At 32.6% G+C, this 15,799-nt stretch overlaps 1 protein-coding gene and 1 long non-coding RNA gene across 4 annotated transcripts in view; one reads left to right on the top strand and one right to left on the bottom strand.

The window, feature by feature from the left end:
• LOC134718070 (tudor domain-containing 6-like) overlaps positions 1–706 on the bottom strand; it is a 45,746-nt gene extending 45,040 nt beyond the window's left edge. Inside the window, exon 1 of one of the 2 annotated variants that reach the window (XM_063580571.1) lies at positions 614–706. The gene's annotated coding sequence lies outside the window, so the exon portion shown is untranslated. Of the gene's footprint in view, positions 1–603 lie in introns of both variants that reach the window. The other variant, XM_063580564.1, reaches the window with a different exon arrangement.
• Positions 707–2,914: 2,208 nt separating this feature from the next.
• Positions 2,915–14,564, top strand: LOC134718059 (uncharacterized). Of its 2 annotated transcripts, none has more exons than XR_010107374.1 (4): positions 2,915–3,048; positions 9,560–9,698; positions 12,548–12,597; positions 14,049–14,564. It is a non-coding gene; the product is annotated as an uncharacterized LOC134718059 (long non-coding RNA). The 2 variants fall into 2 exon arrangements; XR_010107375.1 differs by lacking the exon at positions 2,915–3,048 and adding an exon at positions 3,766–3,855.
• Positions 14,565–15,799: the final 1,235 nt, after the last annotated feature.

The raw sequence follows: 15,799 nt of genomic DNA, 5'->3' as shown, positions 1-15,799 counted from the left end.
TCCTACCTTTTATTGTGTTTGCACTGTATAATCCTGACCTTCACATTTTTCAAGATTGTTTTCATTGTAAATCCGCCATCTTGGTTTCTATGAGGATCCCTTACTACATAACATTCGTTACTCTCTGGTAATATCATTGTCATTGATGATACGATTTCCCGCGCTTTTTACATAAAGATGACGCACAGCTCCGAGAGACACAAGAAAATTGAGAGCACGTGGACTCCACGGCAACACTTCCGGTAATAACAATGTCGGATTCCATACAAAATAATCCTGGATTTTGTGAAGGTCAGGATTATACAGTGCAAACACAATAAAAGGTAGGACAGTAGTATATATTTGGATTGGATTTTTATTCCGCTAATTGAAAAACATGATCTCGAGTAAACGCGGTCGATATTTAAGAAAATTTTGACAAAAATCATGGTGCCAATTTTACGTGACGGCGACTATAAGGACAGCTACAACCTACAGTTCCGCAGCTAAATCAGTAGCATCTCTACTCATAATGATTTTAGACCACTTTGATATTGTCAACACGTGAAATCATGTTTATGTGAAAGAAAATATGATTTAAAATAAAATTCAAACAAAACTGAGTATCAATTACACATAAATAGCATCTGTATCACTTCTTCGAGTTTATGTCACATTTTGATAAACTCCCGCCATCTCCACGTGCAGTAATGTAAGGGGAATAACTCAAAACTATAAGAAGACTAAAAACCAAAAAATGGTTTAAGGCAAAATTGATAAAAAAGTACGAAAAAAATCGTTTGAAAGTCCAACCAAGGACTTATATACGTCCCTGGTCCAACTGAGTAAGAGTTGAGCAGTTTTTTAAGACCAATATACGACAGTAGTTCGTTATAAATTATATGATCTGAAATAACAACTTTCATAGTTATGTTTAGCCAGAGACATATATATGTGTATATATGTCTCTGGTTTAGCTGTATTAGTTGATTTGGTGTGTTTCTTTGGTGTTGTTTTTTTTTAAATTTAAATGCATATTGTTTTGAATAAATTGAGACCTGAAAACTAACAAATTAGGTTAGTATAGAATGGTATACTGTGACATTGACGACTCTTTTTAATTTATTTTCTTAAATATTGTATCTTGTGTAGACACCTCAGATTCAATATTGGTCTAGTATCGGAGAAATTTGGACAGATGTGCATCTGTTTGAGTACAATTGGTATTAAAATATAGTTTTGATTATTCTGTGATAATATTTCTACTTGTAGTATTCAACATGTCTACGCCTAGATTCAACTGTTGAGATTGATTTATCAGCGACGTGAAAAAGACTAAAGAAAAGTCTCAAAATCATTATCCATATAAAAAAAACTATTCAAGCGAAGGTAATACACAACATAAAAGATGGACGAAAGATACCAAAGGGACAGTCAAACTCATAAATCGAAAACAACAAGACAACGCCATGGCTAAAAATGAAAAAGACAAACAGACAAACAATAGTACACATGACACAACATAGAAATCTAAAGAATATTCAACACTTTCATTAGAATGGAGATAACAATATTGTATTTAAGCTCCGACGGCATCAATTGAGGGTTTGATGGTCGCAAATTCCCGTTTACTGTCTCCGCTAACGCGTCGCCAGTAAACTTAATTTGCGACCATCAAATCCCCAATTGATGCCGTCGGAGCTTAAAATACAATACAGTTATCTCCTCTCGTGATGGCGTCCGTAAATTTTACGAAATGTAGCATGTAAAAGACGTCACGCGCGATGTTCGTATCTCATTGGAAAATTGGTGTAGTTGGCAAGCCTGATGCATGTCTAAAATATATTATTTTGTGATATCATATTCATTGCTATTGTATGTATTTTTAAAAATAATGTTTTTTAGAAATAAAAACGAAAAAAATAATTGTTGAAACTTTGTTATATGCTGCATGCGACAAGCTTCATTTTGAAAAAAAAGGAGCTATTATTAGGCTGTCCCGCGTAACATATATCATTTCTTGTTACCACTAAGCTATGATTTTCTTCTAAACTATTTAATATTTTGAAAAACATTTATTTCCATTATTTAATAGAAAGGTTCCTTCGGTCTTTTATGCACTTTTTATGACGTTATAATGACATCATAGAAAAAAAAATGTTCCATACTACAAGGGCAAATCTTTCCCACGTGGAAAAATTGGGATTACAGATTTGAGAATCAAAAAACATTTATCTAAAATGGAAATAGGTTAGTATCTGTTTTTACTACATCAATGTTAAATTGCTTAATTTTATGAATTTAAAGACAAATATCCTGGAAAATGATATATGGTGATTTATGGACGATTTTTTAAAGGCTTACAAGGTTGTCTCACCGTCATTTTTTTTAACGTAAAAACGAACTCAACTCAAATTAACGTCAATTGTTTGCTTAGCAGTGCTCTTATAGTGATAGAATTTTATGAATTTTTATAATGTTACTTATCTTAATTTTTCAAAAATCTAAAATACATCAATTTTCAATAAGTAGTAAAAAGCATTGTCGATTTTGCGGAGTCTTACAAGAATGTCGCACTTGCTTATAAACATCGTTTCAGTTGAAGTTTTGGTTTGAACGTTACGAAATATTCGCGACGCTGTGTTACGATTACATGTACGAACATCGCGCGTAACGTCACAAAGCAGTTTATCGGATTTTCTTAGGAAATTGTTTACCCTTTCGGATCAGCTAATTTAACTCTCGGATTTTTGTTGTGTTCGCTTTTGTTTTAATTTTAATGTTGTTGAAAATGCCCATTAATGGAGGTATATAATATACAAGGTTATAGATATTGTAACCCGGACTGTAACCTTGTATTTGTGCGCATGCGCGACCGGTACTGGGCGGATCCGGTAATTTCTACTTTCACTTTTTGAAAAAAAATCTTCTATGTGGAGATAGATTTGTACGCTTTTATTTACATTTATCTGCGAAAGAAAATACACGTCGTGCTCAGTTGTTAGGTGGCTCTCTTCCCAGTACTTCAGAGCACACATAACGTCTAAAACGTAAAAAAACATGTGAAAGGTATGCAAAATAATGCATTGTAGCAATGAAAACATACATGATCAACTTTAAATGCAAAATAACATTTAAAACTAGGAAAGGAGGCTAACCCCCCCCCCCCCCCCCCCCCCCCCCCTTCTTTTCCTTTTCCAACTAAAAAATGTGATTTGGTTCAAAAGAGTAATAAATTCTTTTTATGTGTATTTATCATGTCAGTGTGCATAGGAGGTGACCAAATGATTTCTTGCGGCGTCAAGAAAGTCTTAAAAATATTGTTATGGATCGTGCATGTATGAGGGGGGATAGGGCCTTTATCAGGACTCCAGGATCTGGTGTTTTTAGGCTCAGGGTTTCGGGATCTATTAAGAGATACAGGAATTCTTTTTTTGAATTACTAGTACTGGATGTCCGAATTTAAATTTATTTAAATTCGGGATTTCATGTTTAAGGGATCAGGACCCCTCCTACCCCTGGTCATGTATGAGGGTGATACTTGTAATCCCTGGGAAATCGGGAAATCACAAATAACCGTTAAAAAAAATTGGCAAATGACGTTTATAACAGTAATTTTTGGTGCATGACTATAAAAAAGTACACATTCCTTTAGGTGATATCAAAATCAATTAATTTTGACACTGTCAAGAGTTGATAAATATCGTATTGCAAAAGATTATGTGGTGAAATCTGTATCTCTGTCTTCATGTCGTCACAATGGGAATTTCAAATAATAGCCTAGATAGATAGATTTGTGTTAGGACTTGAAACTTGAAACCTATATGGTGAAAAATGTAACAAATCTTGTAAAACGAGAGTGGTTTGATGTTGATGGTAATTTTTCATACATCTTATCAGGGGCGAATCCAGCCATTTAAAAAAGGGGGGTCCAACTATAAGTCACCATTCCAATGCATTGATCGTTAAAAAAAGGGGGGGTTCCAACCCCCCTGAACCCACCCCTGGATCCGCCACTGCACCTTATCACTATGTGTCCACCATAACTGGATATCACACAGGTTGTAGTAAAATTTTGAAGTAAAAAAAAAACTGAAGCCACAAAGGAAAAATGATTGTCATGATTGTTGTATTCATCATAAGTTCTATGCAGTCGGGTCAGCCAGGATTACCAATAATTAAGGTGTATTCAATATGATAGATAATTGCTATATATCTAGGACCTCACTTGATTTATCTCTTCTGTCACTTTATGATATTGATCGAGGGTGATGCGGCATGTGATACGGATTTTGCCATGTTATATACGCTTTATCATAATTTTCACCAGACTTTATATATATGTCACCATACTTTATATATCTGTCACCACACTTTATATATATACATATTTATGTCACCAGACTTTATATATCTGTCACCACACTTTATATATATATGTCACCAGACTTTATATATCTGTCACCACACTTTTTATATCTGTCACCACATTTTATATATCCGTCACCACACTTCATATATCTGTCACCAGACTATATATTTGTCACCATAATATCTGTCACCACACTTTATATATCTGTCACCACACTTTATATATATATGTCACCAGACTCCGTCACAACACTTTATATATCTGTCACCACACTTAATATATATCTGTCACCACACTTAATATATATCTGTCACCACACTTTATATTCTGTCACCACACTTTATATATCTATCACCAGACATTATATATCTGTCACCACACTTTGTATATCTGTCATTACACTTGACATATCCATAACCACACTTTATATATCTATCACTACTTTATATATCTGTCACCACACTTTATATTCTGCCACCACACTTTATATATCTGCCACCACACTTTATATATCTGTCACTGAACTTTCTATATCTGTCACCACACTTTATATATCTGTCACCAAACTTTATATATCAGTCGTCACACTTTATATATCTGTCACCATACTTTATATATCTGTCACCACATTTTATATATCTGTCACCACTCTTTGTATATCTATCACCATACTTTATATATCTGTCATTACACTTGACATATCCATCACCACAATTTATATATCTATCACCACTTTATATATCTGTCACAAAACTTTATATATCTATCACCACACTTTATATATCTATCACCATACTTTATATATCTGTCACCACACTTTATATATCAATCAGCACACTTTATATATCTGTTACCACACTTTTTAAATCAATCAGCACACTTTATATATCTGTCACCACACTTTATATATCTATCACCATACTTTATATATCTTTCACCACACTTTATATATCTGTCACCACACTTTATATATCTATCACCATACTTTATATATCTTTCACCACACTTTATATATCTGCCACCACACTTTATATATCAATCAGCACACTTTATATATCTGTTACCACACTTTTTAAATCAATCAGCACACTTTATATATCTGTCACCACACTTTATATATCTATCACCATACTTTATATATCTTTCACCACACTTTATATATCTGTCACCACACTTTATATATCTATCACCATACTTTATATATCTTTCACCACACTTTATATATCTGCCACCACACTTTATATATCCATCATGTCACTGTATATCTATCAACCCACTTTATATATCTGTCACCACACCTTATATATCTGTCACCACACTTAACATATCCATCACCACACTAAAAATATCTATCACCTCTCTTTATATATCTATAATTACACTTTATATATCAATCAACACACTTTATATATCTATCACCGTTCTTTATATATCTGTCACCACACTTTATATATCTGTCACAACACACAATATATCTGTCACCAGACTTTATATATCTATCACCACTCTTAATATATCTGTCACCACACTTAACATATCCATCATCACCCTTCATATATCAATCACCTCACAATATATATTTATCACCTCACTTTATATATCTATCATTACACTTAATATATCTGTCACCAGACTTTATATATCTATCCCCACACTTTGCATATCTGTCACCATGCTTTATATATCTATCACAACACTTTAAGTATCTGCATCAAACCTTATATACCTGTCACCAGACTTTATATATCTATCACCACACTTTATTTATCTGTTACCACACTTTATATATTTATCACCACACTTTATTTATCTGTTACCACACTTTATATATCTCACCACACTTTATATATGTGTCACAATATTTTATATATCTGTCACAACACTTTATATATCTGCCACCACACTTCATAAATCTTTCACCACACTTTTAACATCTGTGACCACACTATATATATCCATCACCACACTTTATGTATCCATCACCTCAATGTATATTTTTCTATCACCTCACTTTATATATCTATCACTACTTTATAAATCTATCACCACACTTTATATATATGTACCATTATTTATATATCTGTCACTACACTTAACATATTCATGATCACACTTTATATATCACTCGCCCCACTATATCTATATCTATCTACTCACTTTATATATCTGTCACAACACTCTATATATCTGTCACTAGACTTTATATATCTATCACCACACTTTATATATCTGTCACCACACTTAACATCTCCATCACCACACTATATATATATCAATCACCTCACTATATATATCTATCACCTCACTTTATATATCTCTAACTACACTCTATATATATGTCACCAGACTTTATATATCTATTCCCACACTTTACATATCTTTCACGACTTTTTATATATCTATCACCACAATTTATGTATCTGTCACTCCACTTTATTTATCTGTTACCACACTTTATATATCTATCACCACACTATATAAATGTGTCACCATACTGTATATATATGTCACCACACCATATATGTCTGTCACCATACTTCATAAATCTTTCACCACACTTTTTATATCTGTCATCACACATTATATATACATCACCACACCTTATACACATCACCACATCTTATACACATCACCACATCTTATATATCTATCACCTCACTTTATATATCTATCACCATACTTCATAAACAAATCACCTCACTTTATATTTATCTGTCACTAAACTTTATACATCTATCACCACACTGTTCATTTGTCACTATTCTGTTCATCTGTCACTACACATTATATATCTGTCACCAGACTTTATATATCTATCACCACACCTTATATATCTGTCACCATACTTTATATATCTATCACTACACTTAACGTATCCATGATCACACTATATATATCCATCACGTCACTACATATATCTATCACCTCACTTTATATATTTATCACAGTAACTACACTTAATATATTTATCACCAAACTAAATATATCTATCACCACACTTTATAAATCTATCATCACACTTTATATATCTATCATCACACTTTATACATCTATCACATAACTGATCATATGTCACAACACTTCATATATCTATCAACACGCTGTATATATGTCACCACACTTTGTATATATATCACTTCATTCTATATAAGTAAGACCTCATTTTATTAATATACCACCTCTGTTTATATATCTATCACCTTATTCAATATATCTATCAATACAATGTACATCTTTCACTACATTTTATATCTCTATCACCTCACTTTATACATATATCACCACACTGTGTATCTGTCACCACAATGTGTATATCTGTCATCTCACTTTATATATCTTTCACCTTTATCTTTCTCCTCATTTATATATGTATGACATCACTGAAAATATTTTATTGACCTCACTGTTGATATTTTTTCACCATATTTTATATATGTATCCCCTCCACATATGTATCTTTTAACTAACTGCACTGTTTAAATCAATCACAAGACCATTGATATATATATATATATAGACGTACTTATGAATATAATTATTTTCTGTGACTGTATCTTACATTAATTTGTAGGATCCTTTACTATAGATAATTTAGCTGATCTGTAAACAATCACATCTTCATGCCTTATATATCATGTACTGTAGTACGCCGCTAGATTAAAACTGACGTGGAAAGGTAACATATGCCCACCGAAAGCTCTTTTTTGAGAGCCCAGGTGGTCGTGTGGTCTAGGGGGACGGCTGCAGTGCAAAGTTACAGATCTAACATTGTTGGGTTGATGTTTAGACGAGTTGTATATATATATAGTAGCATGGGTTCGAATCCCGGCGAGGGAAGAACCAAAAATTTGCGAAAGCAAATTTACAGATCTAACATTGTTGGGTTGATGTTTAGACGAGTTGTATATACATTATGTACACAGCCATGTATCACCATCATTGATGGCGATCCGATGGATACATCTGTTGTAGGGTTGTCACTGACTCAGACGTACTTATGAATATAATTATTTTCTGTGACTGTATCTTACATTAATTTGTAGGATCCTTTACTATAGATAATTTAGCTGATCTGTAACAATAACATCTTCATGCCTTATATATCATGTACTGTAGTACGCCGCTAGATTAACACTGACGTGGAAAGGTAACATATGGCCACCGAAAGCTCTTTTTTTGAGAGCCCAGGTGGTCGTGTGGTCTAGCGGGACGGCTGCAGTGCAGGCGATTTGGTGTCACGATATCACAGTAGCATGGGTTCGAATCCCGGCGAGGGAAGAACCAAAAATTTGCGAAAGCAAATTTACAGATCTAACATTGTTGGGTTGATGTTTAGACGAGTTGTATATATATATATATATATATATAAGTACGTCTGAGTCAGTGACAACCCTACAACAGATGTATCCATCGGATCACCATCAATGATGGTGATACATGGCTGTGTACATAATGTATATATATTAGAACGTCTGAGTCAGTGACAACTCTACAACAGATGTATCCATCGGATCGCTATCAATGATGGTGATACATGGCTGTGTACATAATGTATATACAACTTGTCTAAACATCAACCCAACAATGTTAGATCTGTAAATAACATCTTCATGCCTTATATATCATGTACTGTAGTACGCCGCTAGATTAAAACTGACGTGGAAAGGTAACACATGCCCACTGAAAGCTCTTTATTTGAGAGCCCAGGTGGTCGTGTGGTCTAGCGGGACGGCTGCAGTGCAGGCGATTTGGTGTCACGATATCACAGTAGCATGGGTTCGAATCCCGGCGAGGGAAGAACCAAAAATTTGCAAATTTTTGGTTATATTATCCTTTTGTTTATATATCATCACACTGTATATATCTTAATACTGTTCTGTGTATTCTTTACCTCACTGTATATACACATAACCCCACTATAACTAATTTCACACTTATCACCTATCTATATCTATTTATCACCATCTTATCATATTTATAGTAACACAATGATTATATCTATCATCATTCTGTATCTATTTTTCACCAGACTGTATACTATAACTTGTATATTCTATAAGTGAGAGAAATATACTGGTCAATGTATAATTTACTGTGAAAGGAGATATGCAGATATGCAATGTCTACTGAAAAATGTTTGTATAAGCGTGTATACTTATCATGTAGCGATTCTCAAATTCATTATTTATATTTTTTTTCTTCTTACAGAAATACCAAACGACATTTTGCAGGGATTTAGAGGTCGTTGCTGAAAATGAAAGAAAGAACATGGATACATCTAATTTTAAATGAAATAACAAGAATAGTTAAATGATTTACAACCAAGCAGCACTCAGTTATAGTGATGGTAAAGTATTTTTAGAAAATGATACTTGAAAAAAGATTACTCGAAAAAAAATATATATAGTGTGGAGTTTTATATATTCCTCCATTGCTACAGTCGCTGTATTCATCACCACACTCTCCATATATATCCCAACAGTCTCAATAGGTACCCCCATACTATGATTATCTATCACTACAGTCTCAATAGCTACCCCCATACTATGATTATCTATCACTACAGTCTCAATAGCTATCTCCATACTATAATTATCTATCACAACAGTCTCAATAGCTATCCCCATACTATGATTATCTATCACTACACTCTCCATTCCGATGCCAACAGTCATTATGTATATATCATAATAGTCTCTATGCATATATCAGGATAATACAAAAGCTTCCCCTTTACTTTATTTATCAATCACCTCACTTTATATATCAATCACCACACTCTCTATATATATCCCCATACTCTCTATATCTACCCCAAAAGTCTCTCAGTATATCTCCACATAATAAACACCTTAGATTACCTTACATTATTTATCAATCACCTCACTTTATGTATCAATCACCACACTCTATATATATATCCCCAACTCTCTATATCTGCCTCAAAAGTCTCTCTGTATATATTTCCACACAATAAACAACTATCACCTTACTTTATTTATCAATCACCTCACTTTATGTATCAATCACCACACTCTCTATATATATCCCCATACTCTCTATATCTACCCCAATAGTCTCTCTGCATATCTCCACACAATAAACCCCTATCATCTTACTTTATTTCTCAATCACCACACACACACTCTCTATATATCTATCCCCAACTCTCTTTATCTACCCCAAAAGTCTATCTGTGTATCTTTCCATAATAAACACCTATCACCTCACTTTATTTATCACTAACCTTACTGTATATATCAATCACCACACTCTATATATATATCCCCAACTCCCTATATCTGCCCCAAAAATCTCTCAGTATATCTCCACACAAAAAACACCTGTCATCTTACTTTATTTATCAATCACCTCACTTTATGTATCAATCACCACACACACACTCTCTATATATCTATCCCCCACTCTCTTTATCTACCCCAAAAGTCTATCTGTGTATCTTTCCATAATAAACACCTATCACCTCACTTTATTTATCACTAACCTTACTGTATATATCAATCACCACACTCTATATATATATCCCCAACTCCCTATATCGGCCCCAAAAATCTCTCTGCATATCTCCACACAATAAACCCCTATCATCTTACTTTATTTCTCAATCACCACACACACACTCTCTATATATCTATCCCCAACTCTCTTTATCTACCCCAAAAGTCTATCTGTATATCTTCAAATAATAAACACATATCACCTCACTTCATTTATCAATCACCTCACTTTATATATCAATCACCAAACTTTCAATGTATATCTCAACAGTCTATGTTTATGACCACATCATAAATACCTGTCACCTCACTTTATTTATCAATCACCTCAGTTTATATATTAATCACCACACACTTTTTATATCTATCCCCATACTTTGGATATCTATCCCACAGTCTCTATGTTTATGACCAAATAACAAACACCAATCACTTTACTTTATTTATCCATCACCTCACTTTATATATAAATCACCACACACTTTTTATATCTATCCCCACAAAATAAACACCCATCATCTTACTTTATTTATCAATCACCTCACTTTATATATCAATCACCACTCACACACTCTCTATATCTATCCCCCACTCTTTTTGTCTACCCCAAAAGTCTCTCTGTATATCTTCACATAATAAACACCTATCACCACATTTTATTATCAATAACCTCACTTTATATAGCAATCAACACACTCTCTATATATATCCTCATATTCTCTGTGTCACTCACCACACTGTCAATATCTATACCCACAGTCTCTATGTTTATGACCACATTATCAACACCTATCACCTTACTTTATTTATCCATCACCTCACTTTATATATCAATCACCACACACTTTCTATATATATCCCCATACTCTCGATATGTATTCCCACAGTCTCTATGTTTCTGACCACATCATAAACACCTACCACCTTACTTTTTTAATCAATCGCCTCACTTTATACATCAATCACCACACACTCTCTATATCTATCCCAAACTCTCTATATCTACCCCATAGTCTCTATGTTTATAACCAAATAACAAACACCAATCACTTTTCTTTATTTATCCATTGTCTAATTTTATATATCAATCACCACACACTCTCTATATCTATCCCCATACTCTCGATATGTATCCCCACAGTCTCTATGTTTATGACCACATTATAAATACCTATCACCTTACTTTATCTATCTATCACCTTACTTTATCTATCCATCACCTCACTTTATATATCAATCACCACACACTTTATATATATATCCCCATACTCTCAATATGTATCTCCACAGTCTTTATATTAATGACCACATCATAAACACCTATCACTTCATTTTATTTATCAATCACCTCACTTTATACATCAATCACCACACACTCTTTATATATATAACCCACTCTCTATATCGACCCCAACAGTCTCTATGTATATTTCTACATATTAAACACCTTTACTTTATTGATCAATCACCTCACTGTATATTTTCACCTCAATTTATATTTTATTTCTATCACACCACTGGGTATATCTTTCAAAGCCCTATTTATATCATTTTAAAAGTAGATATGAGCATGATAATAATCCACCGTTTTGTACAGAAATCTGTTTATGTTTATTTAGATTTTAAACTTAAAATGACTCAATGTGACACCTCACTGTTATTATTTTTTTTTCTTCAGAAAAATGAAACTAGATTTTTGAAAGATAGAACATAGAAGAAAAGGAAAAGGTAATCATCATTGAAATTAAAAGTATTACTCATAGTTATCAAAGGTACCAGGATTATAATTTAGTACGCCAGACGCAAGTTTCGTCTACATAAGACTCATCAGTGACGCTCATATCAAAATAGTTAAAAACCAAACAAATACAAAGTTGAAGAGTATTAAGGATCCAAAATTCCAAAAAAATGTGTAAACAGGAAATTTATAAAAAATTACCAAATAATTGATATTCATATCAACACCAACACTTTACTCTTTACATATGTATGTAAAGAGTTAATTAGCAAAGTATTATACATATGATGTAAAGAGTTAATTAGCAAAGTATTATGCATATGTATGTAAAGAGTTAATAAGCAATTAAACAATCCTGGTTGAAATGAAATAATTTAAAAGAAATTATTTTTAAAGAATAGCTGCTCCAACATATCGTTCAATATTTTATGTAAATATCATGTCAGATATCTTTTCAATAAAAGGAGCAAATATGGTATACTAACTGTCAGTCAAAGATTCTAACATTCAAGATGAGTAAACCTTAAAAATATATTGTGTCAGTGTTATTGTACTTGTAACTAGGTCTACATGATACTTCTGCTGGCACACACATAACGTATATACCACCACATATTATATATCTAGTATAATTATGGCCACATATAATATATCTACCGCCACACATGATTAATCACCACACTACATAAATCATTCACCACAATCTGTGTATTTATCACCACAATATTTTTGTCTATCACCACACTGTGGTCTATCACCACACTATGTTTGTCTATCACCACACTGTTGTCCATTACCACACTATTGTCTTTCACCGCACTATGTTTTTCTATCACCACACTATGTATGTCTATCACGACACTAAGTCTGTCTATCACCACACTATGTTTGTCTGTCACCATGTCTATCACCACACTTTGTTTGTCTATCACTTGAGTATGTTTGTCTATCACCACACTATTGTCTATCACCATGCTTTGTTTACCTATCACCACACTATGTATGTCTATCACTTCAGTATGTTTGTCTATCACAACACTATATATTTTAATCATCACAGTTTACATATTCACCAACACATTCTTATTACCAATACTTGATAAAAAGAAAAAGTTATGATGAAGCCTTGTTTTCTCTCACATTGTCATTTCATAAAACAAAAAGGTAAATCATTTGAGTCATGGTTCTGTGTAAAGTCATTAGTAAAGAAAAAAAAAATTTTAACTTTTCATTTAAATGATTGGTCTCACAAAAGAATTGTATTTCTGCATTACAAATTTTACAATTTGATACAATCTTGGGATTATGTTCTGTTTTTGCACTGATGAAACACTCCTCTTTATTCTTAGATGGAAAATAAATAACAACTGTTTGAGGCATTGAAATTCTGTATTGTATTGGACTTATTATTTATTCAACTGAACCATATATTATTTTGTAGGTTAAAGATTTAGTGCCGGCCTCACAATTAAGAAAGAATACGAACAAGCATTCTTTACAGAACAGGGGAGACTATTTTACTGTGCTTAGATCTGTGTTTTTGTTATAATTAATTAATATTGTAATTTGTTCTTGGATAAATATCTGCAATGTGGAGGACAACTGAACTGTGTTCTTATATATTGAAGACGTGCAATGATTTAAAATGCATTTAAGATGAACTTTTTACTACTCGGAAAATGGTTATCATTAAAGTAACAAACATAGAATTCATTTACAGGAATACATTTTATATTCTATGTATAAAATGTTATATCTAAAAGGTGAAAGTAAACAGATTCCTGGCTGTTTAAAATCAAATGAAAACAGTTTTATTGTGTAGTTAAGAATGTATATACGTTGTTCATGCATTTATGTATTGGAATATCTAGAATTGTACAATGTATTGAGTTTAGTGGATCTTTCGTTCTATGTTATTTAAGTTTTATTTTCATAAAATAAAAGTTCTAAAATTTAATCAATACTTTTACTTTGTATCAATGTGACAAATGTCCAGCAACAATCCTATATGATTGCTTTTCTGTATATATAATGAAATTCCTCATCTCTTTATTGACAAGAAATAAATATTGTGTCTATGATGATGATAAGAAAATGTAAACAGTCTTATGATATGGAGACTTGGAAAATCTTGAAATAATTATATATGAAGCTCATAAAATAGAGTCATTGGTTTCCGAAAATATTCAGATTATTCCAGAGGGAACATCTACAATCTTTTATATGCACATTTTATATGTTATCGACTGTTAGACATGCATAGGTACTCTAGTCAGGGTGAAATATATCCAAAAGACACTTATAGAGTAGGCTGTATGTGTTGAAATTCTCCATGAAAATTTATTCAGTAGGCTGCAAGTGTCAACCTTTGAGGACATCTACAATGCTTCATACACATTTGATATTTTACTAACTGCAAGGGATATATAGGTACATTGGTAAGGATGAAATCTTTCCACAAACATTTATACAGTAGGCTGCAAGTGTTGATATTTGAGAGGAAAAATCTACAATTCTTCATACATTTTTGGTATTTTCCCAACTGCAAGAGATATATAAAAGAGGAACGAAATATACAAGAGGAACAGTCAAACTCATAAATAGAAAATCTGAAGTACATTAGTAAGGATCAAATCTTTCCATAAACCTTTATGCAGTAGGCTGCAAGCGTTCATATTTGAGATAGATAATCTACCATCCTTCATACACATTTTGTATTTTACTAACTACAAGACATATAAAAAAACAAATATGAAATATTTCCAGGAAAATTATAAAGCTGTGGTTTGTGCTCATAGTTGAAGGCAGTATGGTGACCTTAAGTTGTTATTTTCTGTGTCGATTTGGTCTCTTGTGGAGAGTTGTCTCATTGACAATCATACCATATCTTCTTTTTTTTTATAATTAGGAGGATGTAAGTGTTGAGAAGGAACATCTACAATCCTTCATATATAGATATAACAAGATGTGATATGAGACAAATTTCAATTCAAGTCCCAAGTTGAAGAGTAACCAATTATAACATGTTTAAGTCAAAGTTCGGGCTTCAACACAGAGTTTTGGCGCACACCGAACGGCAAGCTATATAGGGCCCAAACTCATTAGTGTGAACCATTCAAATGCGAACACAAACGAATTTATCTAAATGAAAAAACGAGAAACACTTATGAACCACGTTAACAAACAACAACC

The sequence above is a fragment of the Mytilus trossulus genome, chromosome 1 (assembly GCF_036588685.1).
Source record: "Mytilus trossulus isolate FHL-02 chromosome 1, PNRI_Mtr1.1.1.hap1, whole genome shotgun sequence".
Classification (NCBI taxonomy): Eukaryota; Metazoa; Mollusca; class Bivalvia; order Mytilida; family Mytilidae; genus Mytilus; species Mytilus trossulus.
The sequence above is the reverse complement of the archived record's forward strand: the minus strand, read 5'-3'. Positions and strand labels throughout refer to the sequence as shown.